Source organism: Amphiura filiformis, chromosome 12 (assembly GCF_039555335.1).
Source record: "Amphiura filiformis chromosome 12, Afil_fr2py, whole genome shotgun sequence".
Classification (NCBI taxonomy): Eukaryota; Metazoa; Echinodermata; class Ophiuroidea; order Amphilepidida; family Amphiuridae; genus Amphiura; species Amphiura filiformis.
Window position 1 is genome coordinate 9,332,826 of NC_092639.1, and position 23,024 is coordinate 9,355,849.

The following is a 23,024-nucleotide window of genomic DNA, read 5'->3' on the forward strand; positions in this document are numbered from 1 at the left end:
TTTCAAGTACGATTTTCTTTTCTGCTTGATTTTTTGAAAATTTAATATTTTCTCATTTTCTCATACATAGTACTCTCATAGTGATAAGATATTATTATCAATTAAGAGTAGAAGGCTGAATCTCCAACATATGATGACCTGACACTTTTTTGTTTTAAACCGATGAAGTGTAAAGACCACAATTTTACAATGTGCCCTCTTTTTTGGAAGATATGAGCACACCAGCCATGGACATTAAATGTAGAGTCCATGTAAGGTTCACTCGCACCTGTACGATTAATGTCTTTGAAAAGAGCGGTATTGAATTATGATCTATGACTGCACACATACACAGACATGACAGGTGATGAGTGCAGTCTATTTAATGTGCATGGCAAAACATTCAAAAATAGTTTTCACCTATCACGACTGCGATCCATATGAAAATGACCATATGACACAATGCAGCCGTATATAAACATTGGCAATTAAATGGTTTCAATTCATAATAATGTCATGGCATACTTTTCTGATTTGTCACATATCATGGATTTCAATAACCATATTGAAGTGTACGTCTGATGTGATATTCAAGTACCCTTTAAAATATTCTTTCGGGTCTCAAATGACAACCTGCTAGCATATTATTTTTCGTTTGTGGCACTCTTAGCATGCTTAAAATATAGCAATGCACAGTGACTTGTTGGATAAAGTGACACACAAAGATATATTTCATGACATATTCTAACCCGACTCCGATCGTAAGCTTGATATGATGAGGACATCATAATTACTCTTGACACTCATGATGTTTAAAGAGATTGTTTTCTTTGTAAATCAGGGCAGGGCAGGTATATCATCTTTGGGCCTTTGGGTATACACAGTCTTTAATATGATGGCTACTTAACTGTACACTAAGCATTAGTTCTGATATAAGCTTGGTAATAGTCAAAGGTTAACCAGAAATCGGCATTAAAACAACAGTATGATCAAGCTAAGAAGGTACTCCTTTCAGTATTGTAGATTGCAGTTAGATAACTTCCAATTGCGTGATTTGATATTGGTACATCGTTATGGTTTAGAAGGAAAGGAATAATAACTGCATCATTGACAACGCGTACTTATAAGACATGATGTACGGTATTCCAATAAATATTATTATGCCATAATATAAAAAATATTCTGGGTTTACCTAAGGTTTGTGATTCAATATCATTGGTATTCTTCTCTTTGCAGCATCTCACTTTATTAATTTCATTCATTACTTTCCTCATTATTTTACAATTTCTTCACACTTAATTGTTGATTTTGTTCATTTTTAAATGATTGTTAAACCCCGTTTTGCTTCTTCTGCAAAGAAGTATTAATTGTATGCATTATCTTTATTGACAAAATTCCAAACATGTATCATCTTTGTCAAGTACCGACTGTATAACTATTTTGCCGCATATTAATATTAAAGAGTATTTATTGGGTTAACCAGAAACTGGTAAAACAACATTGTGATCAATGAAAAAGAAGAAGAAAAAGAAAGAAAAGTACGAAGTTAGTAGAAGGAGGCGAAGAAGAAAAACATGCGAAAGTGGTGCTATTGTTCTTGTTATTGTTGGTGTATGACCTCACACAGTGTGATATTTTGCAGATTAAACACATATCAGCAGTAGCTTCTGACATATTCTTGAGTGAGATGTATTAGAGAAAACCCCTGATGAACTAGAGTTAACTGGGGCACTCCACTGCATATCTTTATGCTTGTTTGGTGTATAGTAATGTATTACCGTAAACGTTCGCCTAATGGCGCACCTGGGCTCGTGTGCCTCTGAAATCCCAACAAGAATTGAAGTTCCATGCCCTTATTTGCTGGTGGGAATTTTTCTTTAATAATGTGGGTCTGTTTTTGGGTGTAGTGGTAAAAACATAACATTTCCCGTCGATTACGAGCTGATCAAAGTATAGGGGAGTTATATCAAAATTGATCATGGTATAGAAATGACATCATGCAAGCTACCTTTGGTCCTGGAGCAACAAGAAATGTTACACCAAAAATCTGCAGAACACTTCAGATACTTCGGATGTGTTTAAATAAAGTGCCAAGTTTGAACACTAATAACAATGATCATGATCATCTGGGTTCTCAGCTGGCACTTATCGTAGGTGTATGTTCTAGAATACATAATAGTCTCTGATAGTACAAGCATGTGACAGAACAAGCTGTTTGCACGTAGATGCAATTGGATATATAATCGAATGAATGTCGGTGAATTTTTAGCAAATATTCACCAGAAACCAGGCAACATATGGATGAAGATAAATTGGTTTTGGCCAATTTGCGTTGCAGCTCGTGGTGTAATTTTTTCCATTTTAAATGTTGTATTGCGCGCGGTGTAAATGTAGTTTACTCATTAATAATGTTTTCCGGGAATGTTGTCTTGCTTGATAGTAACGGTATAATTGCAATTCCCTCCATGTAATTTGCTTTCACCAACAGTCCTTTTTTCTAGTTGTACAAAGTGAGGTAGCAAAACAAGATTGAAATAATGCACAAATATATTGGACGCGATATACAGTGAATTTAGTTGAGGTCTTTCAAATTCAACTGTTTGAATGGAGGGAAACGCAATTATGCATTATGAAATTTCAAAATCTAATATTGTATATCAACAAAACAAATAGTCTATTGTCTCTTTCACACCATCAACCGGTATTTTTTTATTTACACCCTTAGGTTTTGGGATATAACAAAAAACAATCCTATAGAAAAGACTGGTCTGTGAACAAACTTATTAGATTAGATTTAGAATTGATATCAAACCGAATCTAATTTACTTGGAGTATCATTTCATATAATTCTTTAAATGTTAATTTAAATACCGTAAATCGGCAACCAACCTATTAAATGTTTATTTTACAATGTTTTAAGGGGGTACTTTTTTGCGGTTTTTTGCATTTTGTGAAGAAATGAGAAAAACAAATTGGACAAAGTGGTATGCAAAATGAAGGGGCAAATCTTTTTGTTGTATTGGTGGCATCGGTGTCAATGTAGCTTATATGCTTTTTAAGGTAGAAACCAAAAAGTGGCACATCACTGCACTGATGTACCACTTTTTCGTCAGACTTTCATTAGAGTTGTTCATTAAAACAAAAACCCGAAATATACATTTTGTTATGGAAATTGTCCTTTTTATTTTGACACCTCATGTGTGAAAATTGACTGAGAAACAATGGAGATTTAGGGTCAAAAAGTCCTTTCAAATCATCAAAAGTTGCACTTGGCGAGATGTCAATGGGCATCTTATGGCGTTTACCCTATGTGCAATCAGTTGTATTGTAAATATCGATCATTCATAATAAAACATCTAGGCCACTAAATATAATGAAAGTGTCTGCTCTGCTAATAAAAAAATATACAGATAAAGTGTTCAACAATAGACAAACGTCAAGGTTGCTATTATTTTTTATTGCCTTGTTATTTTTTGTTCAATTACCAGTTCCTGCAAGCCTGAAAAATTTCGACAGAACTAATCGTAAAAGACATGCATAACAAAATGTTTCAAAATTGACTTTTAGAGTCATCATACTGTAGTCATTTATTTATACAATGTACTATTTAAGAAAGGGTGATTATCTAATCAACGTGATCAATGATTGCCTGTTGATTTTTGTTAATTGCAATTGTATTTGGAAAATAATAATTGCTGCATTTCTCAGATTTGCATTAATATTAATAATCGTCAAAGATAGTATAAACGCTATGAAAACAAATTTGGTATCATTTTAAAGCTTGTTTTTTCAAAAAAGAAATTTTTATATTTTCAAAGATATATCGTAAATATTGTCATCATGTTGGCTCATTTAAGCATTAAAATTGACCCCCTCCTCGCTCGGTGGTACCGGTACGCCCCCTGTGCACTACATAGTCTAAGCACATAAAGTCGTCAAAATTTATACTTCTATTCTTGAAAATTCTTGAAAATCTACAAACTAAAAGCGACTGCGTATGAGTGGTACAGAGAAAGTAAGGCGGTATGAAAGTAATTTAAAAAAGAAAGAAAAGATATTAAGCTTTCTTACCTCTGCTTGTGCTGTACGTGAAGCCAGACAGTGAAATCAAAGAAACCACCATAACAATTAAGTACACAGTAGAAACGGGAAGCAACATTGCAGGAAATTTCAAATACCCAATTTGTTGATGCTGTTTATAAACGAATTTTAACCATTTTTACACCTCAGCAAAAAAGCAGGTGAAATGCAATAACACTTTACTGTCACATGGATGCACACACTGCCTATTACTCGTGTCATATGCCAGTTTATATACCGAAGATGAGTTGTGTCATATTGAAAGTAGGGTAACCAGACCCGGTAACCAGAGCGTCATCAATATAACGTGTGCTGTTGTGAAAGCGTTTTTACACAAATGTGGTGGCGTATCTTCATTTCATTTCATTACTTGGTTCAACCCAAAGATGTTTTACTTTAGTAAAACCTAGAGACCACTTGACATCACTGTTTATCAACAAAGGCGAGGGACTCGTCTATCGATATGCTCGAACGAGCCGCTACACTGTTCAATGGCTTTCATGTACTTATGAAATGTGGCGGGCGATTTAAAATGCACGTGCCCTTAGCAGACTACGATGCGTACGCACACTGCAGGGCAAAGAACAATTGAAATTGCCATAATGCACGCGCATACTGCCGGGCAATGACGTCAGATGCCAAGTGGTCTAGATACGCTGATGCATATACTGATGCACGGCAGTGAACGTAACCGTCCCGGTTGAAATCCAGAAATGACGTCATTTGTTGTGGTGCTGCCACTTCCGGGTAACGCGGGAAAAGAACATGCCTTTTGCAAACAAAATGGCCGACATGTCCCGGCCCCTTTCAGCGAAAATACAGCTTATTTAGCCAATGTGAACATGGGGTCATCGCCAGAAATATTTTCCTATCATATTGAACTAACACGTCAGGTATATGGTATTTCACAATATAACAGTAATAGAAAGAAAAGTGGAAGTGTTTGTTTGTCGGATCTTTGACGAAACGACCAGTTCTAATGACGTCACTATGTAAACAACGTAGCGGTATTAATAATTAATTAGGTAATACCAAATATGGAAACCTCTAAAAGTATGCTAATTTGAAGTTCAACGAATCAGAATACGATCCGCTACCTCCAAAACTATGCAAATGAGTTGAAGGAGGTTACGTGAACATGTAGAGTGTTTCTTCTCTTGTTTATAGTGGACCTCTGTGGTTCAACCCTAACAAACCTAAGTACTACAAAACACTACAAACAACTTCACTGCGCGTGCGTGCATCCCACGGGATGTGATGACGTGATCGCCCTAAGTGATATATGGGCAAGGATTCGCTGGCCCGGCCAGCGTAAGACACGTGGCTAAGTGTCGGTGGGATAGTGCTTGGCATGCAAGGGGTCTCGGTTCGAATCCCACCCAGAGCAAACAACTTCTTTGTTTGTTTTCTCTCTTTATTCCTGCCTTCTTTCACTCCCAGTCGCCAAAAAGCCCTTCGGGGTTACAGTTAGTTATAATTTAGTTATATTAATAGGTGTTTTAGTTATCACAATTTAGCTGGGGTTCTGTTTTAGAGTGCAAAGAAAAGAAAATTCAATGACTTCAAAATATTATATACCAATGTACAACGAGTAGATGTTGGAGACGAATCAGTAACAAAAAGGCTATAGCAAAATCGTTCTTGCGTACCATACAATATAAACCAGGGTAAGAATTGCACCATTACACGATCGATAGTCTATGATCAATAGTTTTTGCAAAAACAAATCCCTGCGATATGATTTACGTCGTCAAAGCAAATTTGCAAAATATCTAACGAGGAGGGGAGTTATTGCAAACCCCTGTATTTCTTATACTTGAGTGGCTTTCGACGAGCGTAAATAATCAATTCCGGGAATCAATTTCCCAACATGAAAGGCAATGGCAATTATTGGTTTGATTTCGGGCTTGTTGGCAAACCCCGAAAAATTACCGGTTTCCATATGAAACTCTAATGTAAAATGATCTTCTCGTTACCGAAAGAATTATTACGCCATACTGTAACACGTTTGGGAAATCTATTTCGGTTTTCTGCAAGGACTTTTCGGAAATCTATGGATGGCACGCCTTGCCAGACTAGTCATGCCAGTGAGGCATTTCCTGTGTTCTTGGGGTTTTGTATGTTTTAATAATTCATGGTTCTTTTTGAAACCAAGGCCTTCTCTGTCTGTTTTACCTCTGCACATCTCATTCAGAATCAGATGTCACTCTCTTTGTTCAAGTTCTCTGACTCCATTCAATCTTAATTGCTTTGGTTTTCTATGGAGGCAGTCTTTGTAGAGAGTCTGTGTTTTCCCATCTATTGAATACCTGTTGAGATGGTGCTTGGTGACTGGCATGCATTTTACAGAAGTGATGAGTATTTTTTAAAAGGTGAAGCACGTACTTCTGTATAGAGCACTGTTGGTGGTACATCTGCTAATTCCTGCCCATCTTTAGGAGTCCCATTCCAAGGTTACCACTTGTATTCTTAATTGTGATTGGTCTGAAGTTTGCGGGTTCAGATGTATTTTCATCTTTAGAGATAATAATGGTTTCTCCCACTCGCCAACTTATCGGAATGTCACCCGTTCTCCAGATGTTGCAGATTACTTCCTTGAGGAGCTTTGTTGTTTTAGGGCACTTCTTCCACACTAAGTAATGAAAGCGATTGATTCCTGGGGCGCTAGAGTTTCTTCGTTTCATAAGATAATTGGTTATGCTCTGCATGCGGCTAAATTAACATTTAATATACAGCCTTATGGAATGAGATCATTAACTTTGTGTATTATACTGCGCCGAAAAAGTATCCTTACACTTGGAAAAAATAATTACAATTCCAAAACTGAAATTAACCATGTTGGAATGAATTTGTAATCCTGCACATTATGACACCACGTTGAATCCAATGTGACCTCAAAAAGTAAAGTTACAAGCAATTGAATAGACGAAGGTCCAGTTCTAAAAGTAACAAACTGGCCTATACAAGGCGCACGATTCCAGCAAGTGTAACAATGAGACACTGCGGTTTCTTCAAAGTTTTTATTTCAGTTTGTACTTCCCTGTACTTTTCATAACTTTCATTTTATTTGTCATTTCTTTTGTTTTCCGTATTCCTTTTGTTTTAAATTAAAGGCACGCATATATTAGCCATTCACCACTCTCAAACCAGATGTCTAGTCCGTGGAGTTTTAAATAGGCCAGTTTGTCACTTTTAAAACGGGACCTTAGTCTAATCAAATGCTTGTAAGTTTGCTTCTTGAAGTCACATTGGATTCAATGGGGAGTGACAATGTGCCGGATAAGATTAACAAATAAATTTACCCATACCCAAATATGGTTTAGTTTTAAAATATTATTAGGATTTTTCTTCAAGTGTAAGGATACTTTTTGGCGCAGTATAGCTTATTAGCTCATAATATGATCAGCTGCAGATTGTAATAAGCTGTAATATATTGTGGTTAATCGCCGCCATATGCTGGTCATAGACAGTGTAGCATTTCAACATGTTATAAGTGCTTTAGCGACACGCATGGGTTCTAATTGCTGCATTTTTATACGCCTTTGATACTTCGTACATGTAATATAATGTACGTTATTTTTGTAATTTATGTTAGTGTTTGTTTTATTTTTTCAAACACGTCAAAAGATTATAAATGGTATTTAAAATGTCCTACAATGTGCAAAAAATGCAGAACACTTGACGCGTTCAAAGGTTTTCTTAATGAGTTCTAGTGGAGTGGTATCACAATTGATCATGGTATCGGGTTACACTAAAAATCTACAGAACACTTGGGATACTTCGGATGTGTTCAAATAAAGTTTCAACTTTGAATACCTATTACAATACGCATCTGTTTTCTCAGCTGGCACTTATCGTAGATGAATATTTGGTAGAATTCTGTACAGTTTCTGAGAGTAACACATGTGACAGAACTAGTTTTTTGCACGTAGATACAATTGGATATATAAATAATAATCGAATGAATGTCGGTCAATTTTTACCAAACATTCACCAGAACCCAGGCAACATATGGATGAAGATACAGGGTGTCCCAGAAAAATTACCAGGCGAATGAATTTGGACGTAAGTCGAGAAATAGACATCAGAATCCAAAAATCTAAAAATCAGCGTGTAGCCCATCTTATTCTGCATCTTATGCTTTAATATGACTGGAATCGGTTGACTGATTGCGAAGAAATGAGCGATTACATAACGCATGCGTCAATAAATATTCACTTCATTCCAAGTTTGAAAGTGTTACGAGTCGTATTTGACTCAAGGCCAAAATCACCTTTTACCCGAACTCACACAAATGCACAACACAAATACACTGTTGGATTAAGCTAACAAAATCTAAGTCTTTAATTGAAAGCAAGTTATGATTGGTACAATATAATGACAACAAATGCACATACATAATAATCAAATATAATCACTCTTTAACTATTTAGTACTTAGCCAGCATTCTTCTTCTTGGTGATCATAAAGTTCTTGCAATGTTCTGGACGACTGATGTAATATATCCTTATTCACTTGTCCTGCGAAAATCAGCGAAGTCCAGTGTACACTTGCGTTTATAAATATCCTTGTGTATGAAATCCTCACATAAAAATGGCGTTGCTTTCTCCAAACCGTTATCTCCTTGCGCTGCTTTCTCCAAACTTAACTCCTTGCGCTGCTTTCTCCAAACTTAGTGCTATTTCCACCTTTTACACAATATCTTCAGTAAGCAGGACTGCGATGCAGTTGTCCCCACTTATATTGACAGTTGCGTTGAATTAAAACACCAGACTTCAGCAAGTCGACAGAAGAATATATATTCCTTTTTTGGAAGAAGTACGTTCTTTGACGTATTCTAGATCTTCTCCGACAACACTGGCAAATAGTAGTACTTTGACTACATAAAATATTTCTGGTTTGCAATTTCCTTTCTTTGAAGGAATTGGACTGTAAGCATATTAGCTAGCTAGCTCAGATCAACACTATCAACTGTGACAATAATTGTGTTTCCATTTTCTTATATATCAAGCACTGGGAAAAACCCCATTCTATCAATAGGCTATTACTACCTTCACACTATTCTGCAGTCTGGGAAATTCCCAAGTCTTAATTATAACATTAACCTTTCACATTTCATCACTTCCTGAGGGGAATCCCCTGACATCACTTCTTGAGGGGAATCCCGTGACATCATCTTCACTTTACAACCTCAGGGGGGTTTCCAAATATTCCAAATTAGATATGATTCAATTTGTTTTGCTCAATTTAAGAGGGGAATTCCCCCAAAATGTCATCACTCATGTAACTTTGTAAACAAAGATAAATCATCAAATTAAATTACTCAGGGCACATCACACCCTCCCCCTTAAAAATTTCTTAATTGTTTTCTTCTTTTACATCAACTTCAACATAATATTATCTTTGAGTGCTTAACTCAACATACACAGTGACTACTTGTCAAGTTCCTTTTTAAAGAAATTTTTGTTTGTCAGTTTTTATGCAATTCTGGACAAGGCATCAGTCATTACATTGTCTTTTCCCTTAATATGTTTGATGTCCAGATTGTACTCTTGCAAGGTCAAACTCCACCTCACCAGTCTTTGGTTTTTGTTCTTCATCCTGTTGATGAAGGTGAGTGGATTGTGATCAGTGAAAACAAGCACAGGGTAATGCTAATAGCAATGCTAGACACTTCTTCTCAATTGTGGAGTAATTTCTTTGGTGCTTGTTGAACTTCCTTGAAAAGTAACAAATGGGGTGATCTATTTGATCTTCACCCTCTTGCATCACAACACCTCCACAGCCAATGTCACTGGCTTCAACAGTCAACTTGAACTGCTTCTGAAAATCAGGTGCAGTAAGTACTGGTGAACTCATGAGTATTGATTTGACTTTGTGAAAAGCATTTTCACACTGTTCTGGCCAAATGAATTTTGCATCTTTCTTCAACAAATCAGTCAAAGGACTTGCTATCTCTGAAAAGTTTGGACAGAACTTTCTAAAATAGCCAACCATTCCTAGAAATCTCATGAGTGCCTTCTTGTTTACAGGTGTGGGGTATTGCTCAATTGCTTCAACTTTGGCTTTGATAGGTTTCACCTGACCTTGACCTACAACATATCCCAAGTATGTGACTGTGGCATGGCAAAACTCACTTTTTACCAGAGTGACTGTCAATTGTACTTCAGACAGCTTCTTAAACAATTGATGGAGTTATTCCATGTGTTGTTCCCAAGTTTGACTGTAAACAATCAAATCATCTACATATGATTCACATCCCTCTATGTCTGCCACAATTTGATTTACCATTCTCTGAAATGTTGCTGGTGCATTTTTCAAACCGAATGGCATGACTTTGTATTGGTAAAGACCAAATGGTGTACAAAAGCAGAAATCTCTTTGGCACGGTCTGTGAGTGGAACCTGCCAGTACCCTTTCAAAAGATCAAATTTGCTAACAAATTTTGCATTTCCAATTTTGTCTATGCAATCATCAATACTTGGAATTGGGTACGAGTCTGTCTTTGAATGAACATTTGCAGCTCCCATGTCTGCGACCAATCGGTATGAACCATCAGGTTTGGGAACTCGTACACGGTGAACTACATTCACTACTACTTGGTTCTATGATATCATTGTCTAGCATGTAATTGATCTCATTTTTGAGATGTTCCATTTTCAATGGATTGACTCTGTAAGGATGCTGCTTGATTGGTTTTGTATCACCAACATCTACATCATGAAATGCAGCATTTGTTCTACTTGGCGTATCAGGAAATATAATTGTCAAATTTGTGAATCAAATTTGCAATTTGACTTTGTTGATCTTGAGGCAGATGACCTAACTTTGAGTCCAAATTATAGTAAGCACATCAGAATTATTCAATTTTACATTATACTCTCTGTGCTCCAGCTCTTTATCCTGGTCAAATGTGACATCAGAATTGTCATCTTTACTCTTGTCTACATTGGCGATTGTGTCTACATCGGCATGTTTGTCTACATTATCAGCATGTTTTACTGTACACACAGGTTTTGAAATGCCACTGTCACTTCTTTCAACATACTCTTTGAGCATATTTATGTGAGCTTATGTGGCATAACTGCCTGCTCTTGCGTCTACCAGGAGTCTTGATAATATAATCTACTTCACCCACTTTTGACTCTACCTCACATGGGCCATGATATCTGGCTTGTAATGGGTGTCCTGGAATTGGAAACAGTACTAGAACTTTGTCACCTGGTTTGAACACTCTTTCTTTGGCATGTTTATCATACCACTGTTTCATTTTGGCCTGACGCTGTTTCAAGTTGTCTTTGGCGATATCAGTTGCTCTGTTAAGCCTATGCTTAAAATTGGAGACATAATCCAATAAATTGATATCTGATTTCTCATTGAGCCACTTTTCTTTCAACAACTTTAAGGGCCCGCGCACTGTGTGTCCAAACACTAACTCAAAAGGACTAAATCCCAAAGTTTCCTGAACAGCTTCCCTAGCAGCAAACAACAACAAGTGCACTCCCTCATCCCACAGCAAACAACAACAAGTGCACTCCCTCATCCCAGTCCCTCTGAAATTCCAAACAGTATGTTCTGATCATGTTTTTCAAAGTTTGGTGGAACCTTTCTAGTGCACCTTGTGATTCTGGATGGTAAGCACTTGAGGTATACTGTTCTATACCTAATTGATACATGACCTGCTGAAATACTCCAGAATTAAAGTTTGATCCTTGATCTGACTGTATGGACTTCGGGAGCCCCACAAATGTGAAGAACTTAGTTAAAGCTTTCACTATAGTCACTGCTTTAATATTTCTCAAGGGTATGGCTTCAGGAAAGCGTGTTGACGCGCACATAATTGTCAGAAGGTATTGATTACCTGACTTAGGGGTAGGGGTAAAGACCAAATGGTGTACAAAATTGGGGGCCTACACAATCAATAATAACTCTACTAAATGGTTCATCAAAGGCTGGAATTGGCTTCAATGGAGCAGGAGGTATTTTCTGATTTGGCTTCCCTACTACTTGGCATATGTGACATGTTTTGCAATATTCAGAAACATCTTTTCTGAGAGTGGGCCACCAGAAATGTCTCAGAATTCTTTCATGAGTTTTCTTAACACCCAAATGCCCTGCCATGGGACTATCATGTGCTATGTTAATAACTTCAGTGTGGTAGACTTTTGGTACCACAATTTGGTGCACTACCTTCCACTCTTCATCGGCAGGTGCATCAGGGGGCCGCCATTTTCTCATTAGCACATCATTTTGTTTGAAAAAACAGACAGAATTTTGTTCTGCTTCTTCTAGGGTCAATGCCCTTTGATTGATCTCTTTGAGTTCTGGGTCATTTTGTTGCTCCAGAATTAGCTTGTCATGACTTAATGGGTCTCTCAATGTTTCCCCGATTTGTTCATGCTCAGAGGCTGTGTCATTTGTAGGGGTATTTTTATCCCCAGGAGAAGGAAGTTTATCTTCTTTCTCATTCAACTTTGACACAAATGTGTCTTCCAAATTGTAGCCTAAGTCATCAATTTGGTTATCCTCAATTGTTTCTAATGAGGCCTTCTTACTCATTGCCCGTGTCACTGCACATGCAGGAAATATCTCCTTTGCCTCACCATTATCTTCCTACAAGCAGGGCTTATCTGTAACTATTGAGTCAGGAAAAACCTCCCCCCCCCCTGCCAAATCATTTCCTAGCAACATGGACACTCCCTTGACTGGCAATTCGTGTCTAACTCCTATGGTTACCGGACCAGAAACCAAGTCAGATGTCAAGTGTGATCCCAATACCCTGGATCAAAGCATTACCAGCTGAACTATCCTCATTAAAGGGCAAAGTTCCTTCCAGAATCATAGACCGTGCACAACACGTATCTCGCACAATCTTAATGGGCTTTGGACTACCATTATCACCAAGTGATACTACTCCCTCTAACACAAATGGTTCAAATTCTTCACACACCTTGTCTGTCTCACCTCCCTTTTGTGAGAATTCTTGTTTCTTGATTTGACTGACTTGTTTCTTTGACTCAAGTGACACTGCACATCCTACAGTATTACTACTGTCTGTTCAATTAGCTTAGATTCTTGTATTTTTAAGATATTTGAAAAAATTAAAAAATTTGGTCCAAGTCATCAAAGAAAAGCGTTAGCATAGCCTTAGACCCAATGTGTTTTTAACTTTTCAAATTCCAAAGTTCAATTTAAAACCCCATTTCTTTTCAATTTTGCCTCATTTTAGGCAGTTACTTGGGTCCACCAAAAAGGTTCGCGACCTTTTCACAATCGAGTGGGACGGTCCATTCTCAACTTAGGGCATAGACTATACCCAAAACAATCTGTCCACCAATCTGTCCTGCCATTTTATTGTAATACCGTTCCGGTTATTGGATAGGATATACTATGATCGTCCACCGGTTTTTGTTGCACGAAATTATATGCGCGATTACGTTTTATGCATAACATTTATTATGCTGAGCATTATTTTTTTCCTAAACAATGACATTAAAATTATGGATTTCGTTCTTGTTTCAACTGGTTTACAATGTAAATTGAGTTTTGTTTAACATGTTTAATACCATGAATATCATCATTCCTTTCCAAGAATATCAGCATTCGCTTGACATTTTCAGATTCAGTGAATTTACAAGAATTGTTTTCTGTAACCTCATTGTTTTAAATAATATTTTCTTGTACAAAAGTTCTTTTGTTTCCAACTGTCGTTTGCATAGTTTGTATACAACAAACAAAACGAAATAACAAATTGAAAATAAATGTGTAGTTTTATAATAGGCCTAGGCCTACACCTTCACAGATCCATTCACACAATAAATAAATAAATAAATAAATAAATAAATAAATAAATAAATAAATAAATAAATAAATAAATAAATAAATAAATAAATAAATAAATAAATATAAATAACTAACTAAATAAATAATAAATACATAAATAAACGTATATATAAATACGCAAGGAATGTATATATAAGATGGGCATATTCTGGAAAACCTTAGTTCATCTTCAAATTTGTATAATAACGTAATATTTCAACAGTGAGATTTCAACACAAATTAGGCCTACTGGCAAATAGCTATTTAGCTGGACAATACTTCCTGATGCGGATGGTCGAATCTTAGCGTATCTAATTTGGTCTATTATGACGTTCCTCCCCATTGCACTAAATGGAATGATTCAAAAAGTTCATGGTACCCGATATTCTACAGCTTTTTATACAAATATCGCGGGAAAAGACCAAAATTGAAAAGAAATTGTAAAAGGAATTAAACTTTGGAATTTGAAAAGTATAATTCACGTTGGGTCTAAGGCTGTGATAACACTTTTCTTTGATGACTTTGACCACAATGTTTTATTTTATCAAATATCTTAAAAATACAAGAATCTAAGCTAATTGAACAGACAGTAGCAGTTTGCTGCTGTTTTTGTGCGTCTTGTTTGGCTTTTACGGTCCGACACGTGGTCACTGTATGTCCTGGTTTCTTACAGAAATTGCAAAATAATTGGGATTTAAATCAGTCCCACCTGTTGGTCTGGTACCTGAACTCCATGGGGTCCTCTACCACCAGCACTATGCTGTGAATTAGACCAGGATCTGTGATTAGACTGAGATCTCCCTTCTTGTGTACCACCCTGATTTGCTCTAGGTTGATTATGGCTGAACCTGTTTGAATAACTTCTGTTATGACTAAATTTACTTGAATTCAACTTGTGCGTCAAGCCATAGTCGTCAGTCATTGTCGCCGCTTTGTTCAGCGTCTTAATTTTGCTAGCGCTTTCATCCAAATGGGTTTTAATGTCAACGTGGACACATTTCTTGAACTCTTCTATAAGAACCAATTGCTTAAGTTGGCCGAAATCATCTTTGACCTCTTTTGAACCAAGCCACCTGTCAAACATTTGTTCTTTTACTCTAGCAAATTGTACATGGGTTTGATCTGCTTGCTTTCTTGAATCTCTGAACTTTTGTCTGTATGCTTCAGGCACCAGTTCATAGGCCTTAAGGACTGCTTGTTTGACTTCTTCATAATTATTATACTTCTCTATTGGTAGAGCTGAGTAAGTCTCCCTGGCCTTCCCCACAAAACTACTTTGCAAAAGTAGGTTCCAATGCTCTTTAGGCCATTTCAAATTTGTAGCTACCTTTTCAAAATGTTGAAAGTACTCGTCAACTTCTTTTTCTTTGAATTTAGGCACAAGCTTTACATACTTTGTAACATCAAAGCCTGACTTTGACTTCGAGGAGAAACTTGATGATTTTGTCACCTAGTTTTGCTAACTTCTCTTGTTCAAACTCAATTTCTTTTTCTTTCAAATGTGCTTCCATTTCAATTTTAGCTAGTTTTTCCTTTTCTTCCATAGCCAATCTTTGTTGTTCAAGCACCATCTTTTCATGGCGTGCTTTGTCTTCCATTTCTAACTTCTTGTTTCCCATGTCTAGTTTTTGTTGTTCAAGAGCTATCTTTTCTTGTTTTTCATTTTCTAACTTGATCATTTCCAGTTCTTTCTATTTAAATGCCGAGTCCCCACCAATTTCAGTTTCTACCTCCATTTTCTCTGCTAACAAGGATTCATCAAAAATGTCCTCCCCGACCAAAACATCAATCAAGGCATTTTTGATTGCCTGCTTTCTTGTAGCTTGCTTTACTTTCAAGTCATAATGTTTGGCAAATGCTAATAAATCAGGCTTCTTCAACTCATCAAACTTCTCCCATAGTCCACTTGCCCATTGTGCATACTCTGGATATTGTATTTAAGCTTAAAACTCTGATTTAATTAATGTGTGCACAATTGATAGATTTTCACATCTGATCTTTTCAGTGAGTCACCCTACTCCCTCTGTTTCTTAGCTTCCCAAGTGGACTACTGACTTTGGATTGCGGTCAGAATGCTTAACACGGCTGTCTATGAGCTTCTATGGATGAGATTGTCGGAAATCTGGCCTACTACAATTGGCCATGATGTAATGCATCTTTAAATGGATCTGGCTTGTGATTGGTTAAATCCTCCGGGTACCTGTCATTACCATTAATAACTACATGGTACACAAGTATGAGCTAGTATGCGGCCTTTTGTGTTGTGTAATTGCATGAACGCGTCAGTAAGTGCATGAGCGGGTCTTGTATTTACTTGCGGTTAAATTTGATTGATAAACAAGTATGATTGACAGTGTGAGTGTTAGGGACTTTGCCCGTTCAAAATCCCGTTTAAAATTGAAAGTCCATAGTCTATTTTTAACCTGGAATCATTCGCGATTAATAAACTGGCAGAATTGTTCAGCATTGAAGTGCCATTATAATTATGACATTATGATATGTTGCATTCAATAATATAAGCCTACGTACACTAATATAATTATATAAACTTTTTCATAACAATTTTATACTAGTATTTTGATCAGTATAATTTCGAGTTCAACTGAATGCTTTCATCATGATTAACATCAATAACATGCTTTTATTTATCAAAAATCGACTATGGCATAGCCTACCCAATTTATAGTTTCAAGAAACTCTTCTGCTTTGAACTCTGTCATACTGTACTTTCACTTTCAAGACTTAGTATATTAATGTCAACCTTTTTACAGTGTATTTCCCGGACAAGCCCCCAATTTTGTTACGAGTCGTATTTGACTCAAGGCCAAAATCACCTTTTACCCGAACTCACACAAATGCACAACACAAATACACTGTTTGATTAAGCTAACAAAATCTAAGTCTTTAATTGAAAGCAAGTTATGATTGGTACAATATATGACAACAAATGCACATACATAATAATCAAATATAATCACTCTTTAACTATTTAGTACTTAGCCAGCATTCTTCTTCTTGGTGATCATAAAGTTCTTGCAATGTTCTGGACGACTGATGTAATATATCCTTATTCGCTTGTCCTGCGAAAATCAGCGAAGTCCAGTGTACACTTGCGTTTATAAATATCCTTGTGTATGAAATCCTCACACAAAAATGGCGTTGCTTTCTCCAAACCGTTATCTCCTTGCGCTGCTTTCTCCAAACTTAACTCCTTGCGCTGCTTTCTCCAAACTTGGTGCTATTTCCACCTTTCACACAATATCTTCAGGAAGCAGGACTGCGATGCAGTTGTCCCCACTTATATTGACAGTTGCGTTGAATTAAAACACCAGACTTCAGCAAGTCGACAGAAGAATATATATTCCTTTCTTGGAAGAAGTATGTTCTTTGACGTATTCTAGATCTTCTCCGACAACACTGGCAAATAGTAGTACTTTGACTACATAAAATATTTCTGGTTTGCAATTTCCTTTCTTTGAAGGAATTGGACTGTAAGCATAATATTATTATCTAGCTAGCCCAGATCAACACTATCAACTGTGACAATAATTGTGTTTCCATTTTCTTATATATCAAGCACTGGGAAAAAACCCATTCTATCAATAGGCTATTACTACCTTCACACTATTCTGCAGTCTGGGAAATTCCCAAGTCTTAATTATAACATTAACCTTTCACATTTCATCAATTCCTGAGGGAATCCCTGACATCACTTCCTGAGGGGAATCCCATGACATCATCTTTACTTTTCAAACTCAGGGGGTTTCCAAATATTCCAAATTAGATATGATTCAATTTGTTTTGCTCAATTTAAGAGGGGAATGCCCCCAAAATGTCATCACTCATGTAACTTTGTAAACAAAGATAAATCATCAAATTAAAGTACTCAGGGCACATCACAAAAGAAAGATCATTCAACACAATGCGTACTAGTGGTTAAGTGTCAATGGGCTTCATATTTTGTTCGTTGTAATCCTTTTCATTCTTTTTAAACAATCTGTTTCTTGCAAAACATTGAATTAGGTTTTGTTCAAATTTCAAAACCTAAACGATATTGAAAATGAAAGCTTGCATGTAAGATGATGCTCGGTACTTGTAAATATCTTTTTCGTTAATGTTGATATAAATGTTGCATAAAGAATTCCAGGTGGCTTAAAAAATTTCTCACACACATTAATGTTTTTGGAATATTTCCAGGAAATTGCAATGCAAAGTTTAAATCTTTTTAAAACTTCAACATGAATGTTGCAAGGTGTCAAAAATCACACGTAAAGCTGTAAGCACTTGATCATTGTCATTATTGGCTCAAATATTCTTTGGAAAGTTAAAATATAACATATTTGCACAACCTAAAGAATTAAAGTTGGAAAGCTTCCAATTGCAGAAATCAAAGTTGTTTCAGATGTTATTCATCTTCAGTGAAAGCATGAATAACATAACCATGATAACACCGTCGAATTATAAAACGATAATGTGGACTACATTTAATGAGATACACATACTTTATGAAGCGGTGAGCGAGTATGAATTAAAGCGCCTGTTGATCTAACTTGGAATGAACTGCATTGATGCGCGCATTGTGTAATTGTTAATTTTTTCTTAACCAGTCAACCGAATCAAATACAATTTTCGTATGTGATACAAAATAAAATAGGCTATGCACTATATTTTAATTGTTTTGATTTTGATGTCTATTTCTCGACTTACGTTCAATTTTATTCACTCTGTAGTTTTTCTGTGACACCCTGTAGATTGGTTTTGGCCAATTTACGTTGCAGCTCGTGGTGTAATTTTTTCATTTTAAATGTTGTTTCGCGCGATGTAAATGTAGTTTACTCATTAATATTTTCCGGGAATGTTGTCTTGAGAGTAACGGTATTATTCCAATGGTCAATTCTATTACAATATTGTAATAGAATTTACCATTCGAATAATACCGTTTACTCTCAAGACAACATTCCCGGAAAATATTAATGAAATCAAATTACTTGGAGTGAATTAAAATTCACTCCAAGTAAATTTGATTTCACCAATAGTCCTTTTTTCTAGTTGTTCAAAGTGAGGTAGTAAATAATGAGCAAATATATTGGACACGATGTACAGTGAATATCAGTTGACGTCTTTCAAATTCAACTGTTTGAATGGAGGGAAACGCAATTATGCATTATGAGATTTAAAAAGCTAATATTTAATATCAACAAAACAAATATTATATTGTCTCTTTCAAAGCATCAACCGGTATTCATAAACTTACACTCTTAGTTTATGGGATATAACAATAAACAATCCTATAGAAAAGTGGTTCGTGAACAAACTTATTAGATTTAGAATTGATATCAAACCGATTCCAATTTACTTGGAGTATCATTTCATAGAATTCTCTAATCGGCAACCAACCTATAAATGTTTATTTTACAATGTTTTAACAACAACGAATTTCCTTGTATTTCACGTGTTTTAGAAATGCATTTGATACTACGGCTGCTTCCAACTTAATCAGGCCTACAGCTGCTTCACACGTATGGTTTTTCAGTAATCAAGCTGCATTATTGTGTTGTGTAATCAGAGAGGTAGACATACTGTTACCAATGAAAGGGGAGACTGTAGGATCTTGGAAACAACACGACCTCCTACGCATACAGAAAAAGTAATCAAACAAACATTATTGGTTTATAGGCCAATCAAATTAAGAAAAATAATGGGTTAACCCACCACTAATTGCAACAGAATCCATTTAATCACCATTCATTTTCAGAAAAGCATATAAAATAACACATCTTAAAAGTCCCCAAATAGCCAAGAAATGAAACAGTGCCTAATTTGCATAAATCCAAAATGGCCGCTTATGCAGGGGTGAAATTTCAAAGTTGGTCAAATCTTGCTAAAAACCATACCAAAAGTTTTTCATAATATGTTATGAGAATACACCACCCCGGGGTAACACAAAAACATCGCACAGCCGTTGAGGTAAAGCAAAGAAAATCACAATTTAATTACAGCGTCTATGTCACCAATGCGTGTCATTATGTCGATCATGACTGAGGCCGGTCCTTTTACGACCATCCCGTACGCCATGTACGTACAGTCTTATGAACATCGCGTATGCGTATAATTTCGAATAAACGTTGTTTTATTAAAAACATCACAAATACAGCCCAAATAGGCATTACTTTTGCAGGGAATATTAGTTCGTTATTGTAAATTACAATCATGTTAAAATCGGACAAAACTTTAAGGCGAAATGTCATCAATTTCCACACAGGTCAAATATTCAAAATGCTTCTCAAAAGAAATCAAAAACCCAATCAATTACGAAAAGAATTAAATCAATTTTTATCCTCTGTTGCCCTTCAATATCATTAGGTATATAATTTTACACTTGGCAGTGATAAATTTACCACCTTCACATATTATCTAATATTCATTGATAAATGAAATTATCGCGAAAATATTATAAAATCATAGTCTTTAAAGAGGCTAGAATAACACCTCATTCCTTAAGAATATGGCACATTGATATATCTTTGTGTGTAAAACGAACCTTTTCAAGCTTTTATTGTAAGACGTACATAACGTATCTGGAAATGTGTGCAAATTGACGTCTAATTGGTCATGTACGTGTTTTGAGTGCATTCCTGTGTAACTATTCTGCAGTGTCGTGTTGCATTTAATTGCCCATTATATTCATGAACTGAACAGAGAAACACGCAAACACCAATAACATTCAGTAATCGAATTTCTCATAGTACACGGATCTTTTGTGAAATTCATGTACTTCAAAGTGACGCATAGACTCTCGATTTGGCGTTTTCTTTACGCAATTACACCTTATCGAACAGATCGTTTTGTGTGTAATTAGCCCTACCCCACCCCCACAAAAATAAAGGGTGCAATGAGATAATTTAGTGTCCAATGGCCACCAGTGACAGTGAATAATTATAGTGCTAAAGTGATTTAAACATGAAACAATGTTGATCTTTTTTTCTTCTGAATCAGAAAACATCAATGCGACATTAGTAATAATCCTCTTTCAAGATGCATAATAAAATTCAAGCCATCAAATATATGAACTTAATGAAGAGAAGAGGTTTAACAAGGAATGTGAGAAAAGACAAAATGGTACTAAAATATTATCTTCAGAAAGTGCTCAACTTTAACAAGTAAAAGAGCAATATACATTCAAAATATAGATGGATTAGTCCATTTCACCAAATTTTTATTGACTTCCGATAAATTTGTTTCCAGGAGGTAGTTGTTAATATAGCTACCTCTTCTCATCAAGAAAAAAACCACTAATATAATAAGTAGAAGAGAATGTTCCTTTAATTAACTTTGACGGATTAATGAAACATGTATGAATGTTCCATCATAAACGAATGTTCTTTTCATTTTGCTGATCTACAGATAATCTTAATTGATAACCCATCGTCCATTAATTCATTTCAATCGGTCAGTGATCAGTCTGTATGATATCCTGTGAGAATATTGCAGTGCATTAGCTCCACTCTTGACGAACCTCTAAGTAAGATACATATAGCAAAGTCTAATTTAATAATTTGTGGCCATTTTAGAATATTTATTAATCCTGTTTTCCAGGATGTCATATTCCATTTCACTTTAAATCATAATCCTTTTAATAAAGCTACCATACTAACTTTAATATCATCCAATGTTATCACATTAATTTGAAAAAGGTTTGGTTACAGTACAAAATTTATGCAAATAAGGGAGCAATGATATAAATCGAAAAAAAAGCTATCATGTGCATAACAAAAATCGTGTTCTCTTTAAACACTTCGAGGGTTCAGAATTAAAAAGCCTTAACTCACCTTTCGGCCATTTTGAGATTTTGGTCCCAAAGTGATCACCAGCACCCACAAATTCTTCCAGTCATAAAACTTTAACCCAATCAAACGTCATATTGCAGATATAGCACAATTCTACTCCCTCAACACGTTCAATTTACTGATCAATATCAAAGACCTCCAAGGGATTTTTAGATCTCTGTTTCAGAAACTCATCAAATAATTGTGTGAGATAGTTGGGGAAAAACTTGGAGGAAAACAACTGGCAGCTCCAATATCAACGCTGGAACTACTTCTAGCATCGGTTGCCAATAGCAGTCACACTACACATTAAGTGTTGATAAAGACAACAGGTGTTGTTGAAACGTACACAAGTGTGAATATTCTGGATCAGATACAAAGAACTTTGTTAACCAGTTTACTATACCGATCCTGATGAACCTGTTCAAACACTTACATTGTTAGTTATAAAAATATTAAAACTTGTTTTTCAGGCTTTTTGGTTCTCAACCCTCGATTTGCATATCTAAAGGAATAACATTATTTTAACGAAAATTGGTCAAGCGTGCAATACTGCTTTTATTGGTGAATAAATAAAAAAAACTTGTCCTTCAATATAACATCAGGACAACAACACTCATCCTTATCAGCCATTGCACAGATTGCAGTCTTTCATGACAATGTACAATGTACAATAAAAGACTCAACCAAGTTGCATAATTCAGTATAATCAGATTCAAAGCCGTGTTCAGATGGGCGTGAAAATTTAAAGTGTCGTCCCACACCGACATCGCCTGGCTAATAATTACTTTGTCAGCAGAGATACTAAAATAAATACCCGGGATCGATGCACGTGAATTTGCTATGCACGAGTTTGATATGAGAAGAAAATCTTTGGATATCGGGATAGAAAATGATGAATATCTCCCGTAAATGATTTCGTATAAAGAAACCAGATGTGATCTTGCCTATACACATGCTCTGAAGTTAATTATAATTATGTGTGGACCATTTGCATATTTTACTTTTTCTCTGTTTTTCTACCCCCCACCCCCCCCCCCCCCACCCACTCTTTTTCTGTATGTATGCTACACTTTAATATTTGAGTACTTCCTCGACTTTATTGTTTTATTCAGCAAATTTAACTTAAACAAAAAACAAAATTAATTTTTTTATTTTTTATTTTATTTATTTTTTAACACATGTATTTTGTAGGCTTACAATACTTGGGTTGTAATATGCATATCACTCTTCTCTCTTTTAGTTCGAGTGACATTAGTCCACTTATCTCTCTCTATTCATTCTCTTCCTCTTCTATTGACTGCGACCCCTCTTGAC

At 35.8% G+C, this 23,024-nt stretch overlaps 1 long non-coding RNA gene across 2 annotated transcripts in view; it reads right to left on the minus strand.

Moving 5' to 3' along the window:
• Positions 1–23,024, minus strand: part of LOC140165311 (uncharacterized) — a 78,403-nt gene that overhangs the window by 39,247 nt on the left and 16,132 nt on the right. Inside the window, exon 1 of one of the 2 annotated variants that reach the window (XR_011860675.1) lies at positions 4,051–4,230. The exons of the other annotated variant lie outside the window; for it this stretch is intronic. This is a non-coding gene — a long non-coding RNA (uncharacterized lncRNA). Of the gene's footprint in view, positions 1–4,050; positions 4,231–23,024 lie in introns of those variants that run through there. 2 annotated transcript variants of the gene reach the window in all.